This window comes from Phyllobates terribilis, unplaced genomic scaffold (genome assembly GCF_046119375.1).
Source record: "Phyllobates terribilis strain yellow unplaced genomic scaffold, ASM4611937v1 Scaffold_1__5_contigs__length_1240528914, whole genome shotgun sequence".
NCBI lineage: Eukaryota > Metazoa > Chordata > Amphibia > Anura > Dendrobatidae > Phyllobates > Phyllobates terribilis.
The window spans coordinates 594,442,235-594,458,821 of NW_027362761.1; the positions used below are offsets into that span (position 1 = coordinate 594,442,235).

Consider the following 16,587-nt stretch of genomic DNA (forward strand, 5'->3'; position numbering starts at 1 on the left):
GCAGGAGGTCACGGCAAGTGACCGGGGCAGTCTCTGGATGAACGGGCAGGAGGTCACGGCAAGTGACCGGGGCAGTCTCTGGATGAACGGGCAGGAGGTCACGGCAAGTGACCGGGGCAGTCTCTGGATGAACGGGCAGGAGGTCACGGCAAGTGACCGGGGCAGTCTCTGGATGAACGGGCAGGAGGTCACGGCAAGTGACCGGGGCAGTCTCTGGATGAACGGGCAGGAGGTCACGGCAAGTGACCGGGGCAGTCTCTGGATGAACGGGCAGGAGGTCACGGCAAGTGACCGGGGCAGTCTCTGGATGAACGGGCACGAGGTCACGGCAAGTGACCGGGGCAGTCTCTGGATGAACGGGCACGAGGTCACGGCAAGTGACCGGGGCAGTCTCTGGATGAACGGGCACGAGGTCACGGCAAGTGACCGGGGCAGTCTCTGGATGAACGGGCACGAGGTCACGGCAAGTGACCGGGGCAGTCTCTGGATGAACGGGCACGAGGTCACGGCAAGTGACCGGGGCAGTCTCTGGATGAACGGGCACGAGGTCACGGCAAGTGACCGGGGCAGTCTCTGGATGAACGGGCACGAGGTCACGGCAAGTGACCGGGGCAGTCTCTGGATGAACGGGCACGAGGTCACGGCAAGTGACCGGGGCAGTCTCTGGATGAACGGGCACGAGGTCACGGCAAGTGACCGGGGCAGTCTCTGGATGAACGGGCACGAGGTCACGGCAAGTGACCGGGGCAGTCTCTGGATGAACGGGCACGAGGTCACGGCAAGTGACCGGGGCAGTCTCTGGATGAACGGGCACGAGGTCACGGCAAGTGACCGGGGCAGTCTCTGGATGAACGGGCACGAGGTCACGGCAAGTGACCGGGGCAGTCTCTGGATGAACGGGCACGAGGTCACGGCAAGTGACCGGGGCAGTCTCTGGATGAACGGGCACGAGGTCACGGCAAGTGACCGGGGCAGTCTCTGGATGAACGGGCACGAGGTCACGGCAAGTGACCGGGGCAGTCTCTGGATGAACGGGCACGAGGTCACGGCAAGTGACCGGGGCAGTCTCTGGATGAACGGGCACGAGGTCACGGCAAGTGACCGGGGCAGTCTCTGGATGAACGGGCACGAGGTCACGGCAAGTGACCGGGGCAGTCTCTGGATGAACGGGCACGAGGTCACGGCAAGTGACCGGGGCAGTCTCTGGATGAACGGGCACGAGGTCACGGCAAGTGACCGGGGCAGTCTCTGGATGAACGGGCACGAGGTCACGGCAAGTGACCGGGGCAGTCTCTGGATGAACGGGCACGAGGTCACGGCAAGTGACCGGGGCAGTCTCTGGATGAACGGGCACGAGGTCACGGCAAGTGACCGGGGCAGTCTCTGGATGAACGGGCACGAGGTCACGGCAAGTGACCGGGGCAGTCTCTGGATGAACGGGCACGAGGTCACGGCAAGTGACCGGGGCAGTCTCTGGATGAACGGGCACGAGGTCACGGCAAGTGACCGGGGCAGTCTCTGGATGAACGGGCAGGAGGTCACGGCAAGTGACCGGGGCAGTCTCTGGATGAACGGGCAGGAGGTCACGGCAAGTGACCGGGGCAGTCTCTGGATGAACGGGCAGGAGGTCACGGCAAGTGACCGGGGCAGTCTCTGGATGAACGGGCAGGAGGTCACGGCAAGTGACCGGGGCAGTCTCTGGATGAACGGGCAGGAGGTCACGGCAAGTGACCGGGGCAGTCTCTGGATGAACGGGCAGGAGGTCACGGCAAGTGACCGGGGCAGTCTCTGGATGAACGGGCAGGAGGTCACGGCAAGTGACCGGGGCAGTCTCTGGATGAACGGGCAGGAGGTCACGGCAAGTGACCGGGGCAGTCTCTGGATGAACGGGCAGGAGGTCACGGCAAGTGACCGGGGCAGTCTCTGGATGAACGGGCAGGAGGTCACGGCAAGTGACCGGGGCAGTCTCTGGATGAACGGGCAGGAGGTCACGGCAAGTGACCGGGGCAGTCTCTGGATGAACGGGCAGAAGGTCACGGCAAGTGACCGGGGCAGTCTCTGGATGAACGGGCAGGAGGTCACGGCAAATGACCGGGGCAGTCTCTGGATGAACGGGCAGGAGGTCACGGCAAGTGACCGGGGCAGTCTCTGGATGAACGGGCAGGAGGTCACGGCAAGTGACCGGGGCAGTCTCTGGGTAAAGGGTAGGTACGACCTGTGATGGCAGAGCCTCCAGGTAGGCTAGCAGGCAGATGGTAGATGTGTGCTCCCAGGTGAGCAAGCGAGAGTCTCTGGAATGGCAGGTGGTCACAGCACGTGACGGCGGAGCCTCCAGGTAGGCTAGCAGGCAGGTAGCAGATGTGCGCTCCCAGGTGAGCGGGCAAGCTGGTCCATAGACAGACTGACAGGAGTTGGAGGGCAGACCGTCGGACCTCAGGCTAGCAGGCAGGTAGCAGAGGAGCGCTCCTAGGTGAGCGGGCAAGCTGGTCCTTAGACAGACTGACAGGAGTCGGTAGGCAGACCGTCGGACCTCAGGCTAGCAGGCAGGTAAGCAGAATATCAGGCAGGAATCAGACAGCAAACTGGCAGGAATCTGGCAGGTAACTGGCAACGGGACCTGAGGGCTGAAGCAGAGTAGTGAACAGTGCAACAACATTGCTCGGGCACCTCCATTTTGGAGGAGGTGCATTATATATGGTGAAGTCCTCCGGCCATTGGCCGGGGACTCCTTAGGACGGCGCGCGCGGCCCCTTTAAGAGGGAGGGAGCGCGCGCGCGCGCCCTAAGCACAGTGGCCGGGAAGGAGCGCGCGCTGCCAGCAGAGCGGGAGGAGGACGCCGGGCTCGGAGCAGAGGGGTGAGGGGAACAGCGTCCCTGCCTAGCAGAGGGCAGGGACGCCGGCGCTACAGTACCCCCCCCTTTAGGCCCCCCCTTTTTTAGGCCAGAGACAAATTTAGCTAGGATGAGAGGGGCATGGATGTTCTCCCGGGGTTCCCACGTTCTCTCTTCAGGACCAAACCCCTTCCAATCTACTAGAAAAAAGGTCTTCCCTCTTACCCTTTTGGTGGCCAGAATGTTCTCTACCTCAAATTCGTTTTCAGCGGAAACCGGAGCAGGAGGCGTACCTGTAGACTTGGAAAAAGAGTTAAGTACCACAGGTTTGAGGAGAGATACATGGAAGGAGTTAGGGATCCGCAAGTTGGCCGGGAGTTTCAATTTATAGGCCACCGGGTTGATCTGAATGATGACCTCCAGAGGACCGATGAACCGAGGCCCTAACTTATAGGAAGGAATCTTGAGTCGGACATACTTGGACGAGAGCCAGACCTTATCCCCTGGACGGAATTGAGGAGGATCCAGACGTTTTTTGTCAGCATGTCTTTTCATACGCTCGGATGACAGAAGGAGTGCGGATCGGGTACTCTCCCATATGGAGGAAAATTTCTTAACAAGAGATTCCGCAGCCGGATTGTCCACCGAGGTGGAGACGGGAAATGGGATCCGAGGATGCTGACCGAAGACAACAAAAAACGGGGATTTGGAGGAAGATTCGCTCTCGTGATTGTTGTAAGAAAATTCGGCCCATGGCAGGAGATCCACCCAGTCTGAATGGTGGGCATTAACGAAGTGCCGGAGGTAACTGGTCAGGTTCTGATTGATCCGCTCCACTTGACCATTAGACTGTGGGTGGTAAGCGGAGGAGAAGTCCAGGGTGACGTCTAGCAGTTTACAAGTGGCTCTCCAGAAGCGTGAGGTGAACTGTACCCCACGATCCGACACGATGTGGAGGGGCAGGCCATGAAGACGGAAGATGTGGCGGATAAAGTCTTTAGCCAGCTCGTGTGCATTCGGGAGGCCTGGCAGGGGAACGAAATGAGCCATCTTGGAAAAGCGGTCAGCGACCACCCAAATGACCGTACAACCGGCAGAGACGGGGAGATCAGTTATAAAGTCCATTGCTATATGCTGCCAGGGGGCAGCAGGTACTGGGAGCGGAAGGAGGCGACCGGCTGGCAGATGTCTCGGAACCTTGTTGCGGGCGCAGGACACACAGGCAGAAACAAAGTCTATTACGTCCTTGTGCAGGGTAGGCCACCAGTAGTGCCGGGTAATAAGCTGGAGGGTCTTTTTCTGACCGGCGTGGCCAGCTAGTTTAGACGAGTGACCCCAATGTAGGATCTTCTCCCGATCAGGTACTGATACGAACGTCTTACCGGGAGGGAGACTATTTAGACTCACGGGGGCCACCTGCATTACTCTGGCGGGATCGATGATGTGTTTCGGTTCCTCCTCGAGATCAGACACCAGAAAGGATCGGGACAAGGCGTCCGCCTTGATGTTTTTGTCAGCCGGGCGAAAATGAAGAATAAAATCAAAACGAGCAAAAAACAAGGACCACCGAGCTTGGCGCGGGTTAAGTCTCTGGGCATGCTGGAGGTAAGCCAAGTTCTTGTGGTCAGTGTAAATTATTACCGGGTGAAGAGCCCCTTCGAACAGGTAATGCCACTCCTCCAATGCCAGCTTGATGGCCAATAACTCTCGATCTCCTATGGAATAGTTGCGCTCAGAAGAGGAGAAGAGTTTGGAGAAGAAGCCACAAGTTACCATTCTCCCGGAAGATGATTTTTGGGTAAGTACCGCTCCGGCTCCAGAGGAGGAGGCGTCAACCTCCAGGAAGAATTGCTTGTTGCCATCTGGGCGATGCAGCACCGGGGCGGAAGAGAAGGCCTGTTTTAAGGAAAGAAAGGCCTCCTCTGCTTCGGGCGGCCACTCTCTGGGATTAGTGCCCTTACGGGTGAGCGCGGAAATTGGGGCAGTCCGGGAAGAGAAGTGCGGTATGAAGAGGCGGTAGTAGTTGGCGAAGCCCAGGAACCGCTGAATGGCCTTCAACCCCTCCGGTCGGGGCCATTTCTCGATGGCAGACAGTTTCTCTGGATCCATTCGAAGGCCGGTCTGAGAAATAATGTAGCCCAAAAACGGAAGCGAGGTCTGCTCAAAGAGGCACTTCTCATATTTAGCGAAGAGGTGATTCTGCCTGAGCCTGAGCAGGACCTGACGAACGTCTCTCCGGTGAGTCTGGAGATCCGGAGAGAAGACCAAGATGTCGTCCAGGTACACCACAACGCAGGAGTAGAGAAGGTCCCGGAAGATGTCATTGACCAACTCTTGAAAGACGGCAGGAGCGTTACAGAGACCAAAGGGCATTACCAGATATTCATAGTGGCCGTCCCGGGTGTTGAATGCAGTCTTCCATTCATCCCCTTGACGGATACGGACCAGGTTGTACGCCCCACGGAGGTCCAGTTTGGTGAAGATTCTAGCCCCCCTCAGACGATCAAATAATTCTGGAATGAGCAGAAGGGGGTATTTATTCTTCACCGTGATCTGGTTAAGGCCTCTATAGTCTATACAGGGACGGAGAGAGCCGTCCTTCTTTTTTACGAAAAAGAAGCCTGCTCCCGCCGGGGAGGTAGATTTCCGGATGAATCCCCTGGCCAAATTCTCCTCAATATATTCGGACATCGACCGGGTCTCAGCAGCGGACAATGGGTAAATACGCCCACGGGGAGGCGTAGTACCGGGTAACAGGTCGATAGAACAGTCGTATGGTCTATGAGGGGGTAATGTCTCTGCCTCCTTTTTATTAAAGACATCAGCAAATGACCAATAGGGAATCGGAAGTCCAGGTAGATTAGTTGGGGTAGGAGAAGGACGGGCGGGATGAACAGGAACCAAACAAGTCTTATGACAGTCCTGTCCCCAGCGAAGGACTTCTCCGGTCTGCCAATCAAGCACGGGTGCATGTCTCTGGAGCCAAGGTAGACCTAGTAAGAGGGCGTGAGAGAGTCTAGGCAGAACATGAAAAGAGATGCTCTCAGAATGCAGCATTCCCACCTGCAGAGTTACGGATTCGGTGATGAGTTGGATGGGATGTGGTAAGAGGCCCCCATCCACAGCAGCGACAGATAATGGTATAGCCAGAGGTTTGGTGGGAATGCGGTATTTTTCTACCAGGGCCTGTGAAATAAGATTCCCGGCCGCTCCAGAGTCAAGTTGGGCTAGTTCGAAATAACGATTCTCCCCGCAGATAATTGAGACTGACAGCAGCAGAGATGGAGAGGATTTATTCTTGTCTAGGTCGACCTCTCTGAGCGAACCTAGACACAGGCGTTTCCCGACCTCTCCGGGCAGGTACAGATCCGGTGCTCCTTACTGCCACAGTAGAAGCAGCTCCCCTCGGCACGGCGTAAGTCCTGACGGGTTTTGACCATCTTGGTCTGGTCGACCTGCATAGGCTCGGGAGAGTGTACCTGGGGAGAAACGGAGGGAGTGACGGATTTCTGTAAAGTAGGAGCTAGACGTGGAAACCTCCTCTCACGGGTGACTTCTTTGGCACGCTCCTGGAACCGTAGGTCAATCCGGGTGGCAAGAGTTATTAGGTCATCGAGAGTGGTAGGAATGTCTCGACCGGCAAGTTCATCTTTAATACGGCCGGACAGACCCTCCCAGAAGACAGATACCAGAGCGTCGTTATCCCAGGCCAGCTCCGAGGCAAGGGTACGGAATCGTATGGCATATTGGCCCACGGTGAGACTTCCCTGACGGAGGCGGAGCAGAGATGATGCGGATGAGGTCTTCCGTCCAGGTTCGTCCAAGACTTTCCGGAAAGCCGTGAGAAAGGCAGGCAAGTCGGACACCAGGGGGTCTCCTCTCTCCCATAGAGGATTTAGCCAGGCCAGGGCCTCCCCGGTGAGATGGGACATGATGAAGGCAATTTTGGCCCGGTCGGAGTTAAACTGGTGGGACAGGAGTTCAAAGTGCAGGGTGCACTGATTAATAAAGCCCCGAGCCTGAGCGGAGTCGCCTCCGAAGCGAGGAGGTGCAGAAAGCCGGGGTCCGGGGTAGGATACCATAGTATTGGTGGGCAGCGGAGCTGCCGGATTGCGAGTCATGGCTCTGGCGGTGGTTGCTGGTGGAGCAGTCAGAGTGTCCAGGCGAGTATTGACATTCCGCAGGTGACCCAGGATGGACTCCTGTTGGGACCTCTGACGGGACAGTTCATGACACAGGTCCGAGAGTGAGGGAGCTTGGGTGCCACCGGGTTCCATGGCCCGAGCAAACTGTAACGGGTCTGGGAGGCGGAACCTCTGAGCTACTATACAAGGGGGCGGTCCTTGTAAGGGAGCGGGTGGCGACCAGGGAAGACGGGCAGGCAGTCACAGCAGGTGACCGGGACAGTCTCTGAGTGAACGGGCTGGAGGTCACGGCAAGTGACCGGGGCAGTCTCTGGATGAACGGGCAGGAGGTCACGGCAAGTGACCGGGGCAGTCTCTGGATGAACGGGCAGGAGGTCACGGCAAGTGACCGGGGCAGTCTCTGGATGAACGGGCAGGAGGTCACGGCAAGTGACCGGGGCAGTCTCTGGATGAACGGGCAGGAGGTCACGGCAAGTGACCGGGGCAGTCTCTGGATGAACGGGCAGGAGGTCACGGCAAGTGACCGGGGCAGTCTCTGGATGAACGGGCAGGAGGTCACGGCAAGTGACCGGGGCAGTCTCTGGATGAACGGGCAGGAGGTCACGGCAAGTGACCGGGGCAGTCTCTGGATGAACGGGCAGGAGGTCACGGCAAGTGACCGGGGCAGTCTCTGGATGAACGGGCAGGAGGTCACGGCAAGTGACCGGGGCAGTCTCTGGATGAACGGGCAGGAGGTCACGGCAAGTGACCGGGGCAGTCTCTGGATGAACGGGCAGGAGGTCAAGGCAAGTGACCGGGGCAGTCTCTGGGTAAAGGGTAGGTACGACCTGTGATGGCAGAGCCTCCAGGTAGGCTAGCAGGCAGATGGTAGATGTGTGCTCCCAGGTGAGCAAGCGAGAGTCTCTGGAATGGCAGGTGGTCACAGCACGTGACGGCGGAGCCTCCAGGTAGGCTAGCAGGCAAGTAACAGGTGTGCGCTCCCAGGTGAGCGGGCAGGAGTCTCTGGAATGGCAGGTGGTCACAGCACGTGACGGCGGAGCCTCCAGGTAGGCTAGCAGGCAGGTAGCAGATGTGCGCTCCCAGGTGAGCGGGCAAGCTGGTCCATAGACAGACTGACAGGAGTTGGAGGGCAGACCGTCGGACCTCAGGCTAGCAGGCAGGTAGCAGAGGAGCGCTCCCAGGTGAGCGGGCAAGCTGGTCCTTAGACAGACTGACAGGAGTCGGTAGGCAGACCGTCGGACCTCAGGCTAGCAGGCAGGTAAGCAGAATATCAGGCAGGAATCAGACAGCAAACTGGCAGGAATCTGGCAGGTAACTGGCAACGGGACCTGAGGGCTGAAGCAGAGTAGTGAACAGTGCAACAACATTGCTCGGGCACCTCCATTTTGGAGGAGGTGCCTTATATATGGTGAAGTCCTCCGGCCATTGGCCGGGGACTCCTTAGGACGGCGCGCGCGGCCCCTTTAAGAGGGAGGGAGCGCGCGCGCCCTAAGCACAGTGGCCGGGAAGGAGCGCGCGCTGCCAGCAGAGCGGGAGGAGGACGCCGGGCTCGGAGCAGAGGGGTGAGGGGAACAGCGTCCCTGCCTAGCAGAGGGCAGGGACGCCGGCGCTACAGGGGCCTAGTGAGAGAGGCCCAGGAGAGAGAAAGAGAGGGGAGCGGAGGAGAAAGGCTCCAGGAACAAGAAGGGATCCCAGGGGTACAGGCAGTGCTGGAGGCCACCCGTACGCCCGAATCTGCCAGGCGGTGGAGGGATCAGGCCGCAGAAAAGAAACCGGTCCCTAAACTAGCCGAGTTACTTCAAGTCTCGACTAGAAACCGGAGGCTTCTGACTTTCAAGGTGCAGTTGCCACATCCGCACTCAAGTCGCCGAAAAGGTAACCATATAGGATCAGGGAACTCCAGGTTGCCCAGAAGGATCCGAGGATACCGGCTTGGGACGTTGTTTGGCGAGGCGCAGGGCAAGAGGGTGAGAGCCAACGCAGGAAGACGACCGAGGAAGGAACATAAAAAGGGGTCCCGTTAAGTACTCTTGAAATGCTTGAGGGATTGCTGAACCCCTGCCTGGTGAACGCAGCGCGACGTGGGAGGCTGTAACCTGTACAGTGCAACCTGAGGAACTTAGGAACTGTGAGTAAACTCTGAAGACTGCACCCCACTGTCTATGTCAGTTATTACTGCTGCGCCATCACTCCTGCACTACAATGCCCAGCACCACCTATAACATCTACACTGCCCTGGAGCTAAGGTCTACCTGTGGAGAGCCACACCAACACTGCTGCACTAACATCAGCTCCAGAGCACTTGCTCCGCAGCAGCAGCTCCACATAGCCGCATACCACAGGTGGCGTCACGAACATTAACTTTAAAAACTATAAATCCCCTATGAGATCCCCTTTTATTGACCGCCCTGGGTCACAGAGCGGGTCACCGCCACTGTGACATCCCCCCCCCCAGCATCTACCGGCCCGGCACCGAGTATCCCCACGGCCCAGGGTGCGCGTCATCAGCAGGGTGCTGGCTGCTTGCACACAAGGTCCAGACAATGCCCAGTGAGACTCAGAGTTCAGACTGCGCCGTTCACAACCTGGATCTACATCCTATGAGCAGACGTCACCTATCAGGACTCAGGAGCCAAAGCCCAGTCCTTCACGCCCCAAGCCCAAGAGACTTCCGCCGGCGGTCAAGCCGAGAACACCCGCGAGAAGACTGCGCCAGGAGAGGCATGCCTGCGATTGCAGAGAGACAACATGAATGAACAGGACCGTCACTTCCAGCTATAACCTACAGTACCAGGGTCGGCTGGGATTAGGACAGCAGGTTGGGAGGGGCCGGTTTGTATATGGGAGGCTCAATAATGTTTTAATAGACTACGTAAGAGAGAGACTTGGGGTATTGTGGGAAAACCCGGTGACCCCCGCTAGGCCAGAGCTGCAGAAGGAACTTACGTGATGCCTCCCACAAATGGGTGTTAAAGGAACATTAACGTTATATAGTGAAAAACTTGTAGTGAAATTCCAAGCTTAGGCTGTGTGCCCACGATGCGTTTTTAATGCGTTTCCGCAGCGTTTTTGTAGCTGCGGAAACGCATTAAAAATGCATGGTAGAAGGGCAGCAATGTTCCCCAATGATAATCCGCTGTGCTGTGCACATGCTGCGGAAATTTCCGCTGCGGATTATCATTGCGGAAAAAAACGCAGCACTACCAATTATTTTGCGGAAGCGCTGCATCTTCGCCGCCATTGACTTGCATTAGACCGCATGGATTATACATCACTGTATATGTTGATGCGCATTCCATGCGTTCTAATGTGCGGATGAGACTCTCCTCCACACCCAGGTACCATTAAAAAATCTGAAAAAAAAGAATAAAATAAAAAATAAATGTATACTTATCTTCCGGCGGCCCGCGGTGCGCTCCTCCTTGCTTCCCGGCACTTTGCAATGAATTGAAGGACCTGTGCTGACGTCAGAGTCATGTGATGGGTCACGTGCCGCTGACGTCGGCAGGTCTTTCAATTCACTGTTGCCGGCAAGGGAGAACAGAGTGAGCGGGACACCGGGGGCCATCGGAGGGTAAGTATATATTTATTTTTTTATTTTTAACCATTCTCTCGGGTCACACTATATAAATCCATGCAGTTTGCCGGTTGCATGGATTTATATAGTGTGACCTAGTTGTCACAAGCACTTTCCAAGTGATGCTAATCGCTTGGAAAGCGCTTGTCAATCCGCATGCGGAAATGTCAGTGAATAACGCTCCATTTCCGAATGTCCCTGGCAGGAAAACGCATGTACAATCCGCATGCGTTTTTTTCTGCCAGGGAGATGCAGAAACGCTCAGGAAAAAATCCTGAGCATTTCGGCATCGTGGGCACATAGCCTTACTGTTATTCATTTCATTGTTTATTTGCCTAGTTACTAACACAAATTGTTCAAGAATTACTTTAAATTACTGTAAAATTTACTGAATTTAAATAGATTTGTATCGATCATTGACTGTCGTTGCCTAGTGATATCTGTGCGTTGCATCCAGACACCTGCATTATATCTCCCCTCTGTAAACCCCTTCACTGACCCCCAGTTCCCAAAGTATCCAGTTCAAACTACTAACATTGACCTACAAAGCCATCCATAACCTTTCTCCTCAGTATATCTCCGAACTAATCTCCCGATATCTTCCAACATGTAATCTCCTGTCATCTAAAGACCTCCTTCTCTCCTCCACACTCGTTCATTCCTCACCCAATTGCCTCCAATACTTCTCCAAAGGAGACTTCTCCATCATCTGGAATTCTGTGCCTCAATACGTCCGATTATCCATCACATTCGGAACTTTCACACGGAACTTGAAAACCCATCTCTTCAAGAAAGCTACACCCAGCAATGACAACGCTGCCTCCTCACCACCACCAGAGCTGCTGCAGCCCCCAAACCTACTGTCTCTTTCCCCATTATCCTATAGACTGTAACCCTGAAAGGGCAGGGTCCTCTCTTTTCTTTTTCAGTCTGTCATTTTTAGTTTGTTCACCGTATTTTATATTTAGTATGTACCGAAACTCATTCTCATGTACAGCACCATGGGATCAATGGATAGATTTTTTTTTTTAATATAAAAGTCCAAATCATGTCACTTTACCACCATTCAAAAGGAATATTAGAAATATACACGTATGTGGTATCACCACATGTATAAAAGTCTGATCTGTCATAATATAAGAGTAATTAAGCCAATCAGTAAACGCCGTAACAAGAAATAGAAGAATGGAAACATCAGAACTGCAGCAACTCTACAATAAGAAACAATCAAAACGTTTTATCTGCTCCCAAACGGTATCAATAAAAGCATCGAGTCAGGGGGCAAAAAACAACCCCTCACAGCCCGATCCACCGATGAATGTGAACGCCACGGGTCTCTGACACAATGCTGACGCATTGCTGTATATAGCACGAGAGGTCGGATGATCACAGGTTCAGGTCCCCTAAGGGGACTAACAAATACCGTGAAAAGTGAAAAAAAAATTAAAATATATGGAAAAAAAAAAATATAGAAAAAGTTCAAATCACCCCCTTTTTCCCATTAAAAATTAAGAAATAAAAAAAATGTAAAAATACAGATATTTGGTATCACTGTGTTCATAAAAGTCCCGTCTATCAAAATATAAAATTAATTCATCCGATGAGTAAATGGCGTAATGGGGAAAAAAAAAAAAAAGGTCAAAATGTCATAATTGTCTTTTTTTTGGCAGCCAACACAACAAAAATGTAATAAGAGGCGATGAGAACATGGCGACTGCCCCAAAGAGACCTCAACAAAAGCATCGACTCAGGGGGCAAAAAACAAACCAAAATCATTACAGTTCCCGGAAAATGGCGACCACTTTTTTTTTTTTTTTTTTACAAATTTGTGAATTTTTTTTTTTTATTACTTAAATAAAATCTCTACATGTTTGGTAACTGCGCACTCGTACTGACCTGGAGAATCATATTACCGGGTCAGTTTTACCATATAGAGAACATGGTAACTAAAAAAAAAAAAATTGTGGAATTGCGCTTTTTCACCGCACCTGGATTTTTTTTCCTGCTTTCCAGCGCATCACATGATAATACGGATGGAGAAGTTCAAAAGTACAACTCGTCCCGCAAAAAACAATCCGCCGTATGGTTATAGGGACGGAAAATAACAAAGTTCTGGCTCTGGGAAGAAGGGGAGGAAAAAACAAAACTACCCAAGTTTATTTGCTCGGGCGGTGATTGTCCTGTCCTGGAGAATCAGATTTCAGGTCACTTTTACTGCACAATGAAAGCTGTAAGAAAAAAACACAGAAAACAATGGAGGAATTGTTTGGGGGGACGGGGGTCACATTTTCACTGTATTTAGTATTTTTCTCCCATTTTCCAGCACATTCATGGTAAAATGGACGATGCAAATGAAATGTCCAACACGTCCCGCAAAAAAAGCAAAACCTTATACAGCGATGTGGACGGAAAAATACAAAAGATACGGAAGACGAGGAGGAAAGACTGAGAGGAGCGAAAACAAAGATTGTCATGTCAGCAAGGGGTTAAAAGCTACAACTTATTCCGCAAAGAAAACCACCATCTTTCAGCCCAAAACCGGCCCCAAAGGGGTTAATGAGCCAGAGCTGAGGAGACACACATGCACATACCTCCACCTGCAGAGCCAGCACCGCTGTGTGCTGACAGGACCTGTGTGACGTCACCATCATGTGATCAGTCACATGGGGGGAGGAGTCACATGATGTCACTCATGGTCAGAACTTTCTCTGACGATTTAAGTTCCAAACTTTTTTCTGGATTCAGTTAGTCATCTATACAGTTTATCGCGGTTGTTGGTGCATTATGGTGATTATATAACACTACAAAAAAGCGTTTAACAGTTTCCTGGGTAACATTTCTCCCCCATACACTATTCTGTGATCTCGGGTACATTTTTTTTTTTACAAATTCAAAATTTTCTTGAACTTTTTAACATACAGGGAAAAACAAAATACTGATTAACAATTAGAGACGCGGTCACCAGAACTTTTAGAAGACCCAATGTGGAGAAATAATATATAACATGAAATTGTGAGAGTCCTCTACTCCCCGACCAAACAGATTTTAAGGGGAAAAGATCCTGGGAACAGGATAGGACTGAGGAGAGGATCTAAAGCAGGGGTCTCAAACACGCGGCCCCTCCGGCTGTTTCTTGCGGCCCGCAGGCACAGATAGGCCGGCGGCTGCCACTGGTATTGCTGGGCGGAGAGCCGGTCTCTGCACGGCAATACACTGTGCTACAGCGCTGATGTCGGCGGCTGCTGGAGAGAGCCGCGATCGTTACAGGGTCTGTGCCTGCGGGCCACAGGTGCAGAAAGGACGCCGAGGGAACGGAGGACAGGTGAGAATCTTTTTTTTTTTCCTTTGTCATGTGAAATACAGCACAGGGGGACCATGACCGCAGTATGGGGGGATGGGGACTGCAGTATGGGGGGACGGGACCGCAGTATGGGGGGACAGGGACCGCAGTATGTGGGGACGGGGACCGCAGTATGGGGGGACGGGGACCGCAGTATGTGGGGGGGACCCTGACCGCAGTATGTGGGGGACCCTGACCGCAGTATGGGGAGGTACCCTGACCATAGTATGGGGGGGGCCCTGACCACAGTATGGGGGGATGGGGACCCTGACCGCAGTATCGAGGGAACCTGGATGAAGGACCATGTCTGTAATATGGGGGACCTGGATGGGAGACCATGTCTGCAATATGAGGGACCATGTCTGCAATATGGGGCACTATGTCTGCAATATGGAGGACCATGTTTGTAATATGGGGGACTTGGATGGGGGACCTGGATGGGAGACCATGTCTGCAATATGGGGAACCTGGATGGGAGACCATGTCTGCAGTATGGGGGACCTAGATGGGAGACCGTGTCTGCAGTATGGGGGACCTGGAGGGGAGACCATGTCTGCAATATGAGGGACCATGTCTGCAATATGGGGCACTATGTCTGCAATATGGAGGACCATGTTTGTAATATGGGGGACTTGGATGGGGGACCTGGATGGGAGACCATGTCTGCAATATGGGGAACCTGGATGGGAGACCATGTCTGCAGTATGGGGGACCTAGATGGGAGACCGTGTCTGCAGTATGGGGGACCTGGAGGGGAGACCATGTCTACAGTATGGGGGACCTGGAGGGGAGACCATGTCTGCAGTATGGGGGACCTGGATGGGTGACCATGTTTGCAGTATGGGGAACCTGGATGGGAGACCATGTCTGCAGTATGGGGGACCTGGATGGTAGACCATATCTTCAGTATGGGGGACCTGGATGGGAGACCATGTCTGCAAGATGAGGACCAGTTCGAAAGGTGTATAGAAAATAAAATGGTAACACTAGAAATGTCACTTTGCATTGCAAATAATGCGGCCCCCCAAATTAAATGTTTTTCCGTGTGCGGCCCATATGCCCAGCTGAGTTTGAGACCCCTGGTCTAAAGGAAATACCGCATAAGTCAGGCAGACATAAACAAACCTGAGAAAAGAAAATGAAAAGAGGAATAGGTTAGAAGAAGGAAAAAGAACAATAGTAAGAGGGGGTCATAAACAGAGATCAAACTGCGTGAAGATTAACAGTCAGGAGAGGTGCAGCGCTTTAGTAGAAGGATATATTATTAAGAGCGGTGGCTTCCAATGGATCTATATAGAATAGAGGCTAAAAAGGAGTCCCAATGGAACCACTTGGTGGCTATTTTATTCCTCTCTTCCTGGGAATGTGTGATTAGTAATTCCATGTGTTGGGTTCTTGCAATTTCTGTAAACCATTCTTCAAAAGATGGAACTTCAGTGGTTTTCCAGTGATGGGGGATGATTGTTTTTGCTGCTTGGAATAAGTGTCTCAGGAGTGATTTTTTAAAACTAGTTCCCGACATGGAGAACATACATAGAAAAAATAGCTTCTGGTTTGTTAGGAATATTTATAACAGTAACTTCCCGAATTATCCTGGGAACATTTTTCCAAAACGCTACCAAAGCTCCGCAGGACCACCATATATGAACTAAAGTGCCCTCACATGCCCCGCAACGCCAACATTTGTTTGAGGTGTCTAGGAACCACTTGTATAGAAGCGATGGACCCCGGTACCACCTGGAGACAATCTTGTAATTTGTCTCTTGGGCTTTGCTTGCAATGAGCGATTTATGGGAAAGATGAAAGCATCAATACCATTGATTGTTTGAGAATTTTAGATGTAGCTCCGATTACCAGGCTCCACAAAAGTGACGGAGAGATTCTAGGTCAATGGTTGAAAGTAGTTTATATAAGATTGACATTGTGTGTTGCACATTTGTTGAGGAGATGCATAACGTGGATAGGGGTCGGGCCGAGTCTGACTTGATTGGCATAGATCAATAGAAGTGTTGTAATTGAATATATTCAAAATTAGAACGCAGTGTGGGGGGATCTTCACGAAGAATGGATTTGAGGGGTAGAAGAAGGCCTTGAAGAGCAATCTGGTAAAGGTGAAAGGTGCCCCAGCGAGGTAGTCATGGGCGAGCTGTAGCCCCGGCTCACTCTGGCACCCTATAGACAATACGTGTCCTCCCTCTGGTGTGTGGCTGTGTATGTGGGACTCTCCACTTACTTCAGACCATCAGATCGTGGCTGCCTCCAGGCATTTCTCTTATGGGACCAGGGCAGCAATAAATTCAGAGGACACGGGGTTCTTAACCATAACTTGGACTTTACTAGGGTAAGAGGAATATGTACAATTTTTACAGGCAGATATAATTGATAAGGCCCGACAGGTTATCATCTCCCTCACAGGCGCTAGCAACTTCTTCAGCCTTGTGTGAGGCAGTGACCGGGATCGTATACGAGGGATGTTATATCTCCCCCAGAATGTGTACAGAGACCTATTAAAACCATTGGAGTGCATTGCAGTCACAGGCACACCTGCGGCTGCAATTCAGGAATGAAGGTGAGTATTTACCTGGTCAGACTACCTGGCTAAGGCAGATTTCTTCATTTCTTGGAGGCAGTCACAGGAGGCAGTGGGGCCGCCTCGTCCCTCCAACCCGGGTTTTCCAGTGGCTCTTGCCACAG

At 52.9% G+C, this 16,587-nt stretch overlaps 1 pseudogene; it reads right to left on the reverse strand.

Annotated features, from left to right (window-relative positions):
- The window catches only part of LOC141272918 (uncharacterized), a 50,439-nt pseudogene extending 37,222 nt beyond the window's left edge, over positions 1 to 13,217 (reverse strand).
- Positions 13,218 to 16,587: the final 3,370 nt, after the last annotated feature.